Source organism: Lygodium microphyllum, unplaced genomic scaffold, assembly GCF_053477565.2.
Source record: "Lygodium microphyllum isolate KBCC unplaced genomic scaffold, Lygodium_microphyllum_v1.1.10 scaffold_74, whole genome shotgun sequence".
In the NCBI taxonomy this organism is placed as follows: Eukaryota; Viridiplantae; Streptophyta; class Polypodiopsida; order Schizaeales; family Lygodiaceae; genus Lygodium; species Lygodium microphyllum.
In genome coordinates this window covers 143,065-155,967 of record NW_028229557.1, presented here as the reverse complement: position 1 = coordinate 155,967, position 12,903 = coordinate 143,065, and the positions used below count along the sequence as shown (strand labels likewise).

Genomic DNA, 12,903 nt, shown 5'->3' with positions numbered 1-12,903 from the left:
CAAGAACCTTGGTGGTGGTTCTAAAACTTTTCAGGAAAGCCTCATCCAACAATTGTTTGGTGGACATCTTAGAAGCCAGGTGAAGTGTACTAAGTGCTCACATTGTTCAAATACTTATGATCCCTTCTTGGACTTAAGTCTTGAGGTTTCCAGAGCAGAATCTTTACAGAAAGCTCTGGAAACCTCAAGTATCAATGTGGAAAATGCAACACAAAAGTTGGGTATTTTCAGAGAGAGCTAATTTGGGGTTGCTTTATTAGTCGATTGGAAGGGAAGCTTTCTCTAGGGGCGCAAGGAAATTCTCTCTCTCCTCAAGGAATCGATGGAAGCGAGAGTGACCGTGCTGCAGATGTTGAAAAGGACTAGTGTCAGGATGAAGCTCAGCGGGTTGGGACTCATGGGAAGATCCGGGAAGGTATGACTAGAGAGGTGCGTGACGCATGGTCAAAAAGCACCGAGGTGTTGGAACTACTGGATGATGATCGGCACATTCTTGCATACCGAGTTCTTACCACTGATTCGTGCCTGAAAAATTACGGATCTACTCTCTCACTTCATCCAGAAGTTATTGATGGAAAGGAAGGTACAGGTGCAACAGAAAAGGGAACGAAGTTGTCTCTGATCTAGGGAATGTTCCTCATGTGTTGCGCTATGCATTGTTAGTGTGTTGCGCCCTGTGCAATGCCCTGTAGATCTTTGGCAAACTGCCCCATCACGATGTCTATTCCTGGACATCCCTCATCTCTGCCGCTGCAGAATGTGGAGAAGCGCCATGTCACAATGTGTACTCCTGGACTTCCCTTATTTTCTGCTATATCAATTATGAGGAAACAGAGTATGCTTTCCATCTGTACCAGAAAATGCCTGTCACAATGTATACTTCTGGACTTCCTTTATTTTCTGCTATATCAATTATGAGGAAACAGAGTATGCTTTCCATCTGTACCAGAAAATGCAAGAGGCTTGCATACAACCTAACAATTATACGTTTCTTGCCCTGCTCAAAGCTCGTACTAAGCTACAAGACATGGAACGAAACAAAGGCATACATGTTGATATTGTTAAAAATGGACTGGAAAATGACCAACACATTGGTAACAGTCTGGTCGATATGTATGCTAAAGGTGGCTCACTTCTCTGTTCTGATTCAGATAATCGATTTTGTTTCAAAAGTGGGATGAGGCTGGTTTCCTGATCCTGCGAAACTCCCATGAGATCAAGTGCAAGTGGTGGAACTTCTTGTTGAAGGTGGACTTGAGAGTTTTGGAGCACTTGGTCCAGGAAGATAATGTTTTGTGGAACTCCGATGATACACTTCTTGCTGACCACGGAGATCCAGGAGGAGTATATTTCACCCAGGACGTCTTCGGTAAAAATTGTTTCAATACAACACATTCAGTAAGAGCACAGATTTTCTAAGCGCACCTTTGACTGTCTTGCCATGTTAAATGGATCTGATTCTACCCTGAGGTTACATGTGAGCATACCTTACAATGTTAACTGGTATGATTATATGTGTTGTATGTCATTTTATAGGTTAGTGAAGGCATACATCTTTTCTGGGTCTGATTCAGATCATTGATTAGTTTCAAAAGTGTTGTTTGATTTGTTGCAAACTTCTCACAAAATCAAGTGCAAGTGGTGAACCTTCTTGTTGAAGGTGGGGACTTGGGGTGCAACTAGTAAATAGCTTGAGACATATGGTACCGAGGAAGCATGTAGTGTGTTTGGAAAGCTTCCTTTTCGGGATACAATTTCTTGGAATTCTCTTATTTGAGGATATGTTGAACATGGCCTTGGTAAGGAAGCACTGGATTGTTTTGAACAGATGCACCTCCAGATGTCATCACATTTGCCTGTAGCTTCAAGGCTTTTGCTGATATGCAATCCATTGAAGTAAGCCAATGACTAAGCACTGATGTTTTCAAAAAGGGACTGGAAACAGACCAGCTTGTCACCAACACAATGGTTGGCGTGCTTGTCACCAACACAATGGTTGATATGTACGCCAAGTGTGGCTTACTTGCAGAAGCACAGGATGTGTTTGCTAAGCACCCGCAGAGTACAGTCTCAAATGAGGGCATTTGATGCATTATGATAGTGTACAGTTTAGTGGCAGATTGATATGTCTACATCGATATTCGAGGGGCATCACTCTCGAATCTATCATCATTTTGTTTACCGATATACTCAATTGTAGCATGATGATGTCCATATTTGTGTATAGAAAATAGAAATGACCATCTCATGTGTTTTTGTGTTTTTGGTGTCATTAGATATTTTCCGCACATTTTTCCCCTCCTTTCCATAAACTTTGAGAAATGCTCAGAGTGTGTACATGCTTTATCATATATCAATTAAACAACTGATGGTGTTTTTTACACTGTAGAGGTGAAGATTGGCAGATTTTTAGTTGCAATATATGTATCTTGCCTCTGCCTCCCCGTAGTGACCTGACCGTTGCTGCTAGACATGGATGTACCCGGGACAAGTATGATCGTGATCGATATCATGATCAAGACAGGGATTCCTACCGCAGACGTAGCGGGAGCCGCAGTCGCAGTCTGACTCGAAGTCCTAGTCGTAGTAGGAGCCGAAGCCCTGCTCGAAGTCCAAGCCGGAGCCGTAGTAGAAGTCCTAGCAGGGGTACTGATGATCGTCCCAAGCACCGATCCTATGATAGAAAGGAATCACCATATGCTGACAGGGGTAGTCGATCTCCTAAAGACCGTAGCTTGTCGTCCTATGACATGAAGGAATCGCCATATGCTGACAGGGGTAGTCGATCTCCTAAAAACCATAGCTTGTCGCTCTCCAGGTAAGGATCGGAGCCTCTCTCCTGTGCGCAAGACTGCTTCACGAGGGGGTAGGAGATCCCCCTCACTCAATGCCCTTCCGTGGATCTGTGGAGTCTCGCCAGGCTGCGGTGGAAGTTGCCATGGCGCAGGGCCAGGGTCAATTGACATCAAATTTGCAGATGAACTTTCCCGATGACATTCTACTGCAGGGAGAAGAGAAGGATACTTCCCTGCGTAGGAGATCATTCCCAATCCTGAACAGAGCAGTTCCTCATCAAGGATGTCATCCCCGTGGGGTACTTTGTGACACTGCCTAACGGTAGAGAAGGATACTTCCCTGCGCGTAGGAGATCATTCCCAATCCTGAACAGAGCAGTTCCCCTTCCACTGTCCTTGAAAGAGATGTGAGTGCATGCCTTCAATCTCAGGCCTCTTCAGGTAGCAGTGGATTGTTAGACAAGGATGCAAATGCATCTACACCACGTTCCCTAGGCTCTTCAGTTCACAGTAGTAAGAAATGTAGAGCCAGAAGAAAAGGGGCTGGTAAGAATCAGGAGATGTTTTTTTTTTCTACTCGGTTTTTCTGCTCAGAGAGGCACTGTATGTGTTGTCTAGATCCTCCAACTTGGGTCCATGTCAACGGCACCCTTAGCCTCTCCACTTCAAACATCCCGGGCTCCTGTTTCGACTCCAAGATCAGGGCACATGACTTCCACTTTGTGCGCGTCCCCACTGATATGCGAATTGGCATTTTATTTTTGGGAAAACAGATCGTCTTTTTGGTATTACATTGACCAGAAAATAGCAGCAGTATTGCGAATTCAAACTGTCATTGTTTTATCTTGCTCTCATCTTCCAAGAAAGGAACAAAATATGATGTCTCAGAGAATGTTTCCACAACTATTGTGGCCAAGCTAGAGACTACAAGTTCTGAATTTCTCAAATTTACTTCAGATATCCAGTTTTACATAGTTCTATGGACCTTTTCTAGAGGTGCTGCAGCAGACTTTAGATCCTATTGTTGCAGTAAAATTAGCTAGAAAGCAATCGGCATCTTGGTTTTCTGATCCTATGAAATCCAAGTTTGAAGTTGATAGAAATGGTGCTCTAATCAAAATCAATGAGTCCCCAGTAAATGATCAGATTCAGCTGGAGAATGTAGCTGATTTTGAAGCTTGGGAGGATGCCCATTTGAACAGTGTGAACTCAGAAGTGGAAGTGGAAGATGTGGGGATCCATAGGGATTTGGAGAATATCTTGTTTGAGCAGGAAAAGGCAGCCAAGGTCCTTCAAATCTGGTTCAGAAAATGTCAGAAAGAGAGAAGAACAAGAGCCAAGGTCCTTCAAATATGGTTCAGAAAATGTCAAAAAGAGAGAAGAACACGCACACATGAAGAGTCTAAGTGGGAGAACTTTTATAAAGAAGCTTACAAGGCAACCAGGTCCTGGCTTCTTTCTGCTGAGCCTTTGCAGGACGGTGTTGTAGAGCTTCTCTACAGAAAGAGGTTTGTGTCTTCTATCATTGTATGGTCTCCTCAATTTAGTTAAAGGACAAAGATTCAAATGCTAATGCAGTTTCCTGGGAATCAGTATCTAGTTTGTCCCATATACTTACTGTCTTTAGTTAAAGGACAAGGATTCAAATGCTAATGCAGTTTCCTGGGAATCAGTATCTAGTCTGTCCCATATACTTACTATCGTGTAGATCATTGTGCAACCATGTTCATCTCTGTTGATCATAATGTATGTTTATCTTGTTGGTGGTTCTTGTCCTTGTACACTGTTGATGGTCCTTGTTTGTCAATGCCTTGCATTCAGTTGTATTGGTCTTGCCAACTTGCAGTTGTTTTCACCATCTTGTATGATGTGCTTGGAGGATTGCATCTTGTGGCACCTGCACAGGGGACGAAGACCCCAAAGAGAGCCAAATGGATCCGCATGAAGCTGTGGGAGTGATCGCCTCAACCAGCCTTTTGATTAACTGGATATGTATATGGCTGGCTTGCCTTTCTCTCTACATTTCAACATCAACAAATAATTGTTCAACGTCTCCCTCGTGCACTGTTCAACAAATAATTGTTGCATCATTACTAGTTTGACAATTCTGATACGTTTCTCTCTCTGGTGAATTTCACAGATTGCAGGTCAGGAGACATTTAGTACACTTGGAGCCATAGTACAGAGTAGGACAGGGACTCGTCAGGTTGGGTTTCTGACAAATCGACATGTTGCGGTTGATTTGGACTACCCCAACTAGAAGATGTTCCATCCACTGCCTCCAAATGTTGGACCTGGTGTTTATTTGGGTGCAGTGAAAAGGGCAACGTCTTTTATTACAGATGAGCGGTGATATGGCATTTTGACAAGTGTGAATCCAGGTTTCCCTCTTTGCTACTTGTTTTTGAGCTGTCTGCTGTTAAGGCATTCTTTATTGTCCATTTTATAAACTTCTCTGTGAGTTGAAAGAAGAATTTTGGTTTCCGTTTCTTGATATGACAATATTGATACTTGATGATGTTTACTCATGGGGCAGAGACATTTGTGCGAGCTGATGGTGCTTTCATTCCATTCGGGGACAATTTTGATGTCTCCAAAGTCACAACTACTATCAAAGGGGTAGGTGAGATGGGAGATGTTATAACTATTGACTTGCAAGCAAGCATCAACAACATCGTGGGGAGGAGGGTAATAAAAGTTGGCAGAAGCTCAGGGCTAACTGAAGGAAGCATCATGGCATATGCCTTTGAGTACAATGACGAGAAGGGCAATTATTTTTTCACTGATTTCCTGATTGTGGGTGAGAACCAACAGGCATTTCACTAATTTCTTGATTGTGACGAGGATGATAGATTGGATGAGGAATCAGATGCAGCAGCTATTAGGAAATGCGCTGAAATTCAGCAAGCCATATCCATAGGAGCCACATCGTTTTTGCTGACAGAGTACAAGTATTTGGTTTATTTCATGGGCATATTTGCTGCTATCATTTTCTTGTTCCTGGGATCTGTGAAGGGGTTCAGTACTAAGACCCAGCCTTGCAGATACGATCCAAAGCAGGAATGTCCTCGAGCTCTCTTTACAACGATTTTCACTACAATTGCATTTATATTGGGAGCTTTGACGTCCATAGTGTCGGGATTTTTGGGCATGATGATCACAACATATGCGAATGCTCGCACAACTTTGGAAGCCAGAAAAGGGATAGGCAAAGTATTCAAAATCGCCTTTCAATCAGGTTCGGTGATGGGTTTCTTACTTATTGCTAATGGCCTCATAGTTTTATACATCACTATAAAACTGTTCCAGCTTTATTACAAGGATGATTGGGAGGGCCTTTTTGAGGCCATCACTGGCTATGGGCTTGGATGCTCATCCATGGCTCTATTTGAAAGGGTTGGAGGTGGAATTTATACCAAAACCTTTCGATGTTGGAGCAGATCTTGTTGGAAAAGTAGAAAGGAATATCCCAGAGGACGATCCGCAAAATCTAGCGATCATTGCTGACAATGTGGGAGATATTGCTGGAATGGGTTCAGATTTGTTTGGCTCCTTTGCTGAAGCTTCTTGCGCAGCTCTTGTTGTGGCTTCCATGTCCTCATTTGGCACAAATCATGACTTCACTGCTATGTGCTTCCCTCTACTCATTAGCTCTATGGGCATTGTGGTGTGCCTCATCACAACCTTGTTCGCAACTGATGTGTTCGAGATCTCAAATCTAAGGGATATTGAATCTACACTGAAGAGAATGCTAATATCCACCATCTTAATGACATTCGGTGCAGCTTTTGTTTGTTGGCTGGCACTATCGTCCATGTTTATATATATGATCCTAACGGTAGTGTAAAGATGGTTCAAAACTGGAAACTATTTTTTTGCGTTGGAGTAGGGCTTTGGGCAGGGTTGGTAATTGGCTACGTTACAGAGTATTTCACCAGCAATACATACAGACCAGTCCAGGATGTTGCTGATTCTTGCCGGACAGGAGCTGCTACCAATGTCATCTTTGGTTTGGCACTTGGCTACAAGTCTGTAATTGTTCCAATATTTGCTATTGCTGTTGCCATCTATGTCAGCCATACCCTAGCAGCCATGTACGGGATCACAGTTGCAGCTCTTGGAATGCTTTGTACCATTGCCACCTGTCTAGCCATAGATGCATATGGTCCCATAAGTGATAATGCTGGTATCGCAACCGGTCTCTAGATGACCATGATACTTGTTACACATCTCTCCATAAGAAGCGCAGCCGTAATATAGACTATGAGGCCGCGAAGGCTTTCAAGATGGATAGATTCCTCAACCATAGGACTTCTTCAAAGTCTAGCTTGCGGCATCAACAGCCCCCCAGTTGATAGCACTTCGCTCTCCGAATTGGTCTCTGTGATCCGCACTTTGGGGGAGTGCTTTCTCAAATTAGAAGAGATGAAACTGCAAATGCAGAGAGAGTCTAAGCGATTTCGTGATGATCTGGAGGCCAGGTGTACAAAGATGTTCCTAGAGTCCCAGAAGCATATTGCTAAGATGTTTGCTTGGGCTCTGAGCAGCAGTAAGAAAACTAATGAGCTCTTGCTGATGATTGTCGGTATTTTGTTCATCATTTGATTATTCTAAATGTTTCTTTCTTCCAGCTGATTTTTTGTTCTTCATGCTATGTTTCATATCATTTCATCTATATTACAGCTAATGCGTTGAAATTATTCCACGCTTTGTTTATAAGAAATGTTTCGAGCTGATGGGATGATATTTGATTTCATTTTTATTCCAGCTATTGAAATGTTCCAACTGATGTTTCATTATTATTCCAGCTGTTGAGTTGTTCTAGTTGATGTTTCATTGTTTCCAGTTGTTTGTCTATTTTCAATTGATTCGTCTGTTCAAGCTTATGTTTATTCTACTTGATGTTTTATCTATTCTAGCTAAGGAGCTGATGTTGCAGCTAATGTGTGCTCACTTGATGCACTTCTGGGGTTCCACTTCTGGTGTCTCGTGTCTCTCTTCTCTTCTCTCTTCCTCCGTTCCTCGTCTCCCTCACACACTGTTCAACAGGAAGTCTGTAAGATGCTTCAAATCAGAAGGAGAAGTTGGTGAGCCCATAAAAGTATGAACAATGAATTTCTTGTTTTCACCTGCTCAATTTACTATCAGATGGTGTAAAGAACAAGGCAAAAAGGGTATGTGTGTTTTGATGTTTTGATGTTCTACAAATGCGTGTTTTGATGTTTTACAAATGTCTCTTATGTTTCTAAACTTTGGTTTATTATATGTACATAAAGGTAACAAAATCACAAATGATGGTACAAGAGATAATGGAACAATGAAAGCTAAGGAGGTCATTGGCCCTAATGTCTCTTCAAATCACGATATAGGTATATTTCTTTATTTCTACTAAACTTTGAAAATTAAAATTTGTACATATTTTACATCTTGCTTTATTAGGTGATTCATTTTGAGATTAACTAGCTTTAATTAGTCTCTTTGTCTAATTTAAAATGTTCATAGTTATTCATATTTTTAAACTTTTGAGTAGCACTCCAAAATGGTAACGTGGATGGGCATTCTCCGTGATGAGAGGCATGTCATGTTTGAATTCCTTTTTAATGATACATAGACGCTTCTTGGTTATATCATGATATATTCATATACTAATGTACACATTGATGGCCATAATTTGTAGAGAAGCATCTTAGTTGCACCTATCATGAAGTTGTAGGACTTAGTCAAATTGGTGAAGTTGTAGAGAAGTGTCTTACTTGGTGAAGTTGCAGGACTAATGTAAATGTTGATGGCCCTAAGTTGTAGAGAAGCATCTTAGTTGCACTTATCATGAAGTTGTAGGACTCAATCAAATTACTGAAGTTGTAGAGAAGTGTCTTACTTGTACTTGACATGTTATGGTAGGACTCAGTCAAAGATGCTATGGGTCTCTATTATTGTCTGATTAGTATATCATAAAATCTGCTTCAAGGATGCTGGCTCATGGAAGAGAGCTTCAAGGATGCTTCCTCATGGAAGACAACACCTGAAGATGGAATTCAATTCTTTTTTTTTTCCTTAAAAGAGGATGAAGAACATCATGAAGCACCTAAAGATGTTCATCTCAAGTCTTGGTTTGAATCACTATGCCATCAAGCCAAATGAGTAAGAGTTTCTTATGTACGAAATGATGGAAAATTGTGTTGCTATGAGTGTTTCTTGTGGCCTTATTTAGTGTACAAAGTTGCTGCTATTCCCTCTAAGAAGATTTTAACTACTACTTTTTCAACTTTAGACCAATGATGGTTGGCTATGATGCTTTAAAATTGATACATCCATAAGAGGATTTCTTCAATAATGGGCAAAGGGGCAAAGCTTTTTGGACTCAAGGCTTTGATTGATATTGGTGTTGTTGCTAATGATACAACATTGTGAACAAAGTGTGATTAATTTGGTTGACCATATGCATTAATGTGGTAATGGCCTACATCAATTCCTATTAGAGGCAAATGGGTAAGATTAGATTGAAACTCAAAGCATACAAGGAGAAAAGGTGACTTCTTGGACATTGGGATTTCAGCACCTTCTTCCACCTAGGGATCACATGGTTTAACATTACAAAATCTAAACTAGCACTTTTATAAGTACTTGTATTAGACAATATTCCTTGAGAGCAGCCAACCTTTGTGCCATAAACGCCATTTTCACTTGCAAGAGTCTTGGTGAATCAAGCAAAATAGAAATAAATTATCCGACTCCCACTAATAGCTTGCATGAGGCCCTCTTGCCCTCTTCTCTTGCTAGTAGCTCTCATACCGACCTATGCAAGAGTGAGAGACCCTCTTAGGTTGAACCATGGTAGTTCCATGAGCTCTAATGTTTTTTGCATGTTGTCATGGCACTTGTTGGAGAGTAGGAACAAGATCTAATACCAATGTAACACCTTATTAGGATCCACCTTAACTACACACAAGCCAGATAAGAAAATAAACATGCATAAGGAAATAGACATTGTTCTTAGTTCCTCTTCATAGAGATAATGTAGGCTTGCCCTTGAGCTTGGGGGCCAGTATTAAATAGACCAAGCCTCCACCACACAAGTTGGTGTCCCATCTTGAGTCCAAGATTGTAGTTACATGATCACAAATGAGACCTTGGTTCCTTTTATAGAACCTAGCCACCCAAAATCTAAAGTTTCCTTGACTTGTTCACTCTACAAGGCCCTTTAGCTAACCCTCAAGTGCCTCAACCACATCTACAGTACAAGGCCGTCCTAACTTTTAGGGCATGTTCACACCTAGTAACCCTTCATGGCTTATGTTTTCTGACACCCATCCATGATGTCCAAGTATGTAACATTCGCACATCTAGAGGGTCCATTTAAGCCAATCTTCAGTAGGGATAGCCATTCAGTACATGACAATTCCATTATCCACTCTCTTTGTGGGTTGGGAGTAGCTTTAGGGAGAAGCTTGACTGGAGCCCCAAGAGGAACACCAAGGAAAAGGGAATTCTCTTGCAAGAAAATCTATCTTGTAACATCAACAAGCTTGTTTATTATGTTTCATATGATCACAATGAAGAAAAGAACACCAGGCACAACAAATCTTCATGCAACATCATGTAGATCTCCCACGGATTTGATAGAATCAACCATATTCTTCAATATCTTCATAAAATCCATCAACATAACAAAGAAAGCAAAGGAATACACCATCTTTGAATGGAAATACATCACATAGTATTCAACTTCAATATCTTCATAGTCTTCTCTCTCAATCTCTCATATACAATCACTCTGTTTTTGTAGAATTGGCTATCTCTGACTCTCTCTCTCTCTCTCTCTATCAATAATACATCATATCCTCACTACAATCTCTCAAAATCACTCTCAATAATCCTTCTTAGGTCGTGGATACCCCTCCCAAGAGGTATGTCTGATATGAAGAGTCACCAGAGCCACTACAGTGTCCTTTCATAGCTCACTATTGTCACTTCACTCTAGTCTTCACTTGAGTCTTCAGCAGCTACTTCTTTCAGCTCCTTTGCACTTGTATTCACCTCTTTCCAAGGCTAGAAAACTTTCCCAAGCTACACTCTCATCCATCAGAACACATACAGAAGCATACAGAACAGTCACAGAATAATACCAGAACAGCTACAGTACAGAACAGAACAGAACAGAGACAGAGGCTCTACAGAAGACCTACAGAAGGTTACAGAAGGTCATCAAAACCACATAACTCATACTCAAACCATTCCAAACTCTCACAAACCATTCAATAAGCTTTCACAAGATCTCAATCTTCATCAATCAATACTCCATCCCTCCTTACAGAAGACGATCAGAACAAAACAGAACAAAACAGAAGCTATACAGAATGTATACAGAACCAATCAGAACCTATCAGAACATCACAAAACCACTAACAAACATCATGAACTTCCAAAACACAATCAATATCATCCAAAACACTCTCAAACCACTTCCAAACCAATCAATCATCTTATAAAATCAACCATTCAGCTCTCAAAAACAACAAAAAAACAGCCAAAAAACAAGTAATTTCAACACTCAACATATCCCCACACTTAATAAGGAAGCTTCCTCCCGACCCAAGAAAAAGGGAATATAAGTTCAGGTAAAAAACGTAACTTTAATCTTCAATATCTCTTCAAAAAGAATCCATCCACCATGACCCCAACTTATAACCTGTAGCTGATATAAAAATACAAAGAAAGGAAAACCCTTTATACATTAACACTTCTTATCAAACTAAAAATCACAACAAATTTATAAAAGATATAAGAGTTTTCTTCTTCTTCATCAGCATCAGTTTCAACTCTCCAACCACGACCCCATCACCACAATTCTCCAAAATGTAGCTCACACACGAAATCCAATCCAATAGGAAACCACCACGTTCGTTTTACATAAATGAACTCACAACACAAACACTACACACAACACAACCATCTGAATGACTCCTCCAAAAAGAGAGATTTTCATTAAAAAGCATCCACCATACATTGGAAAGGTATCAATGAAGATGATCCCTCTTGAAAGATTGATGTTGTCGGAATCGATCCATAGACAAGGATTCATCTACAAAGGTTTTGGGAGGATTTTGAAAAAACTGAAGACAGCACATCCTTTCCAACAGGACCAGGTATCTGCTAGGTAAACAAAGGGCATGAAAATACAATATATCCAGCTGCTGGGAATCAATGCTCACATTGACATTCATGCACAACTTTGGAATAGGATTGGAATCATTATGAGAGTGCCTATACATATATGCCAAGTACCAAGCAAAGTGAGCAGTTAATCGCACTGAAGGATCTACAGACTGTGAATTACTGGCCAATTGATCTGAGGTACTGTAAGGGAATCATTTGAACTCCATCCCCTTCTTCTGGAAATCTGATTATCAAACCCGTCATAGTTACTAACCAACTGAGGTGGTTGAGATATAGAAGTGTTAGGTGAGGGTAGTGGAATAAGGAAAAGTGGATGAAGTGAGTGATAGGCAAAATCATAAAAGGAAGAATGATTTAAAGGAGTGGCAGAAATTTGTAGAGAATCACTAAGGAAGGGTGTTAACTGATAAATAGGAAATGTGGAGGGTACATGAATGGATGGAGAAGGACAGGGTGGAGAAGGGGAAAATACCCTATCCTCAATAAAGGAACAGTATGTAAAAATGGAAATTTGAGGGAAAGATGAAGGGTGGAAAAGAAGAGGTAAAATAGTGGTGGAATTAGATTGACAAAGGGAAAGATATATATCATATCGGTGAGCCATTTGTTGGTAAGATAGGAGGGTAGGAACAGAAGGTCGTAAGAGAGATCGTCTATGATAGGCATCAAAGAAGGTAGAATCAAACGGATTATGTTTTAAAAGATAGGCTAAGAGATCCATCCTCAGTTGATTAGTACTCTGGGAATAGGTAGGGGTTGTGTTTTGTCTTGGATTCAGGACCACAGAATCAATCATGGTATGCCAGGAATTATCATGACAATCAGCCACTTTGGAGGAGTAACTCTGAAACATGGCAGCTATGCGCAACTCCAAATGGTTGACATACAAAACAGCTTGTAGAACCACATCCCCCACATACCATGCCATATC

General features: G+C 40.9%; 1 pseudogene; it reads left to right on the top strand.

The window, feature by feature from the left end:
* Window positions 1–5,312: 5,312 nt before the first annotated feature.
* On the top strand, window positions 5,313–7,001 carry LOC148008708 (pyrophosphate-energized vacuolar membrane proton pump 1 pseudogene; annotated as a pseudogene).
* Window positions 7,002–12,903: the final 5,902 nt, after the last annotated feature.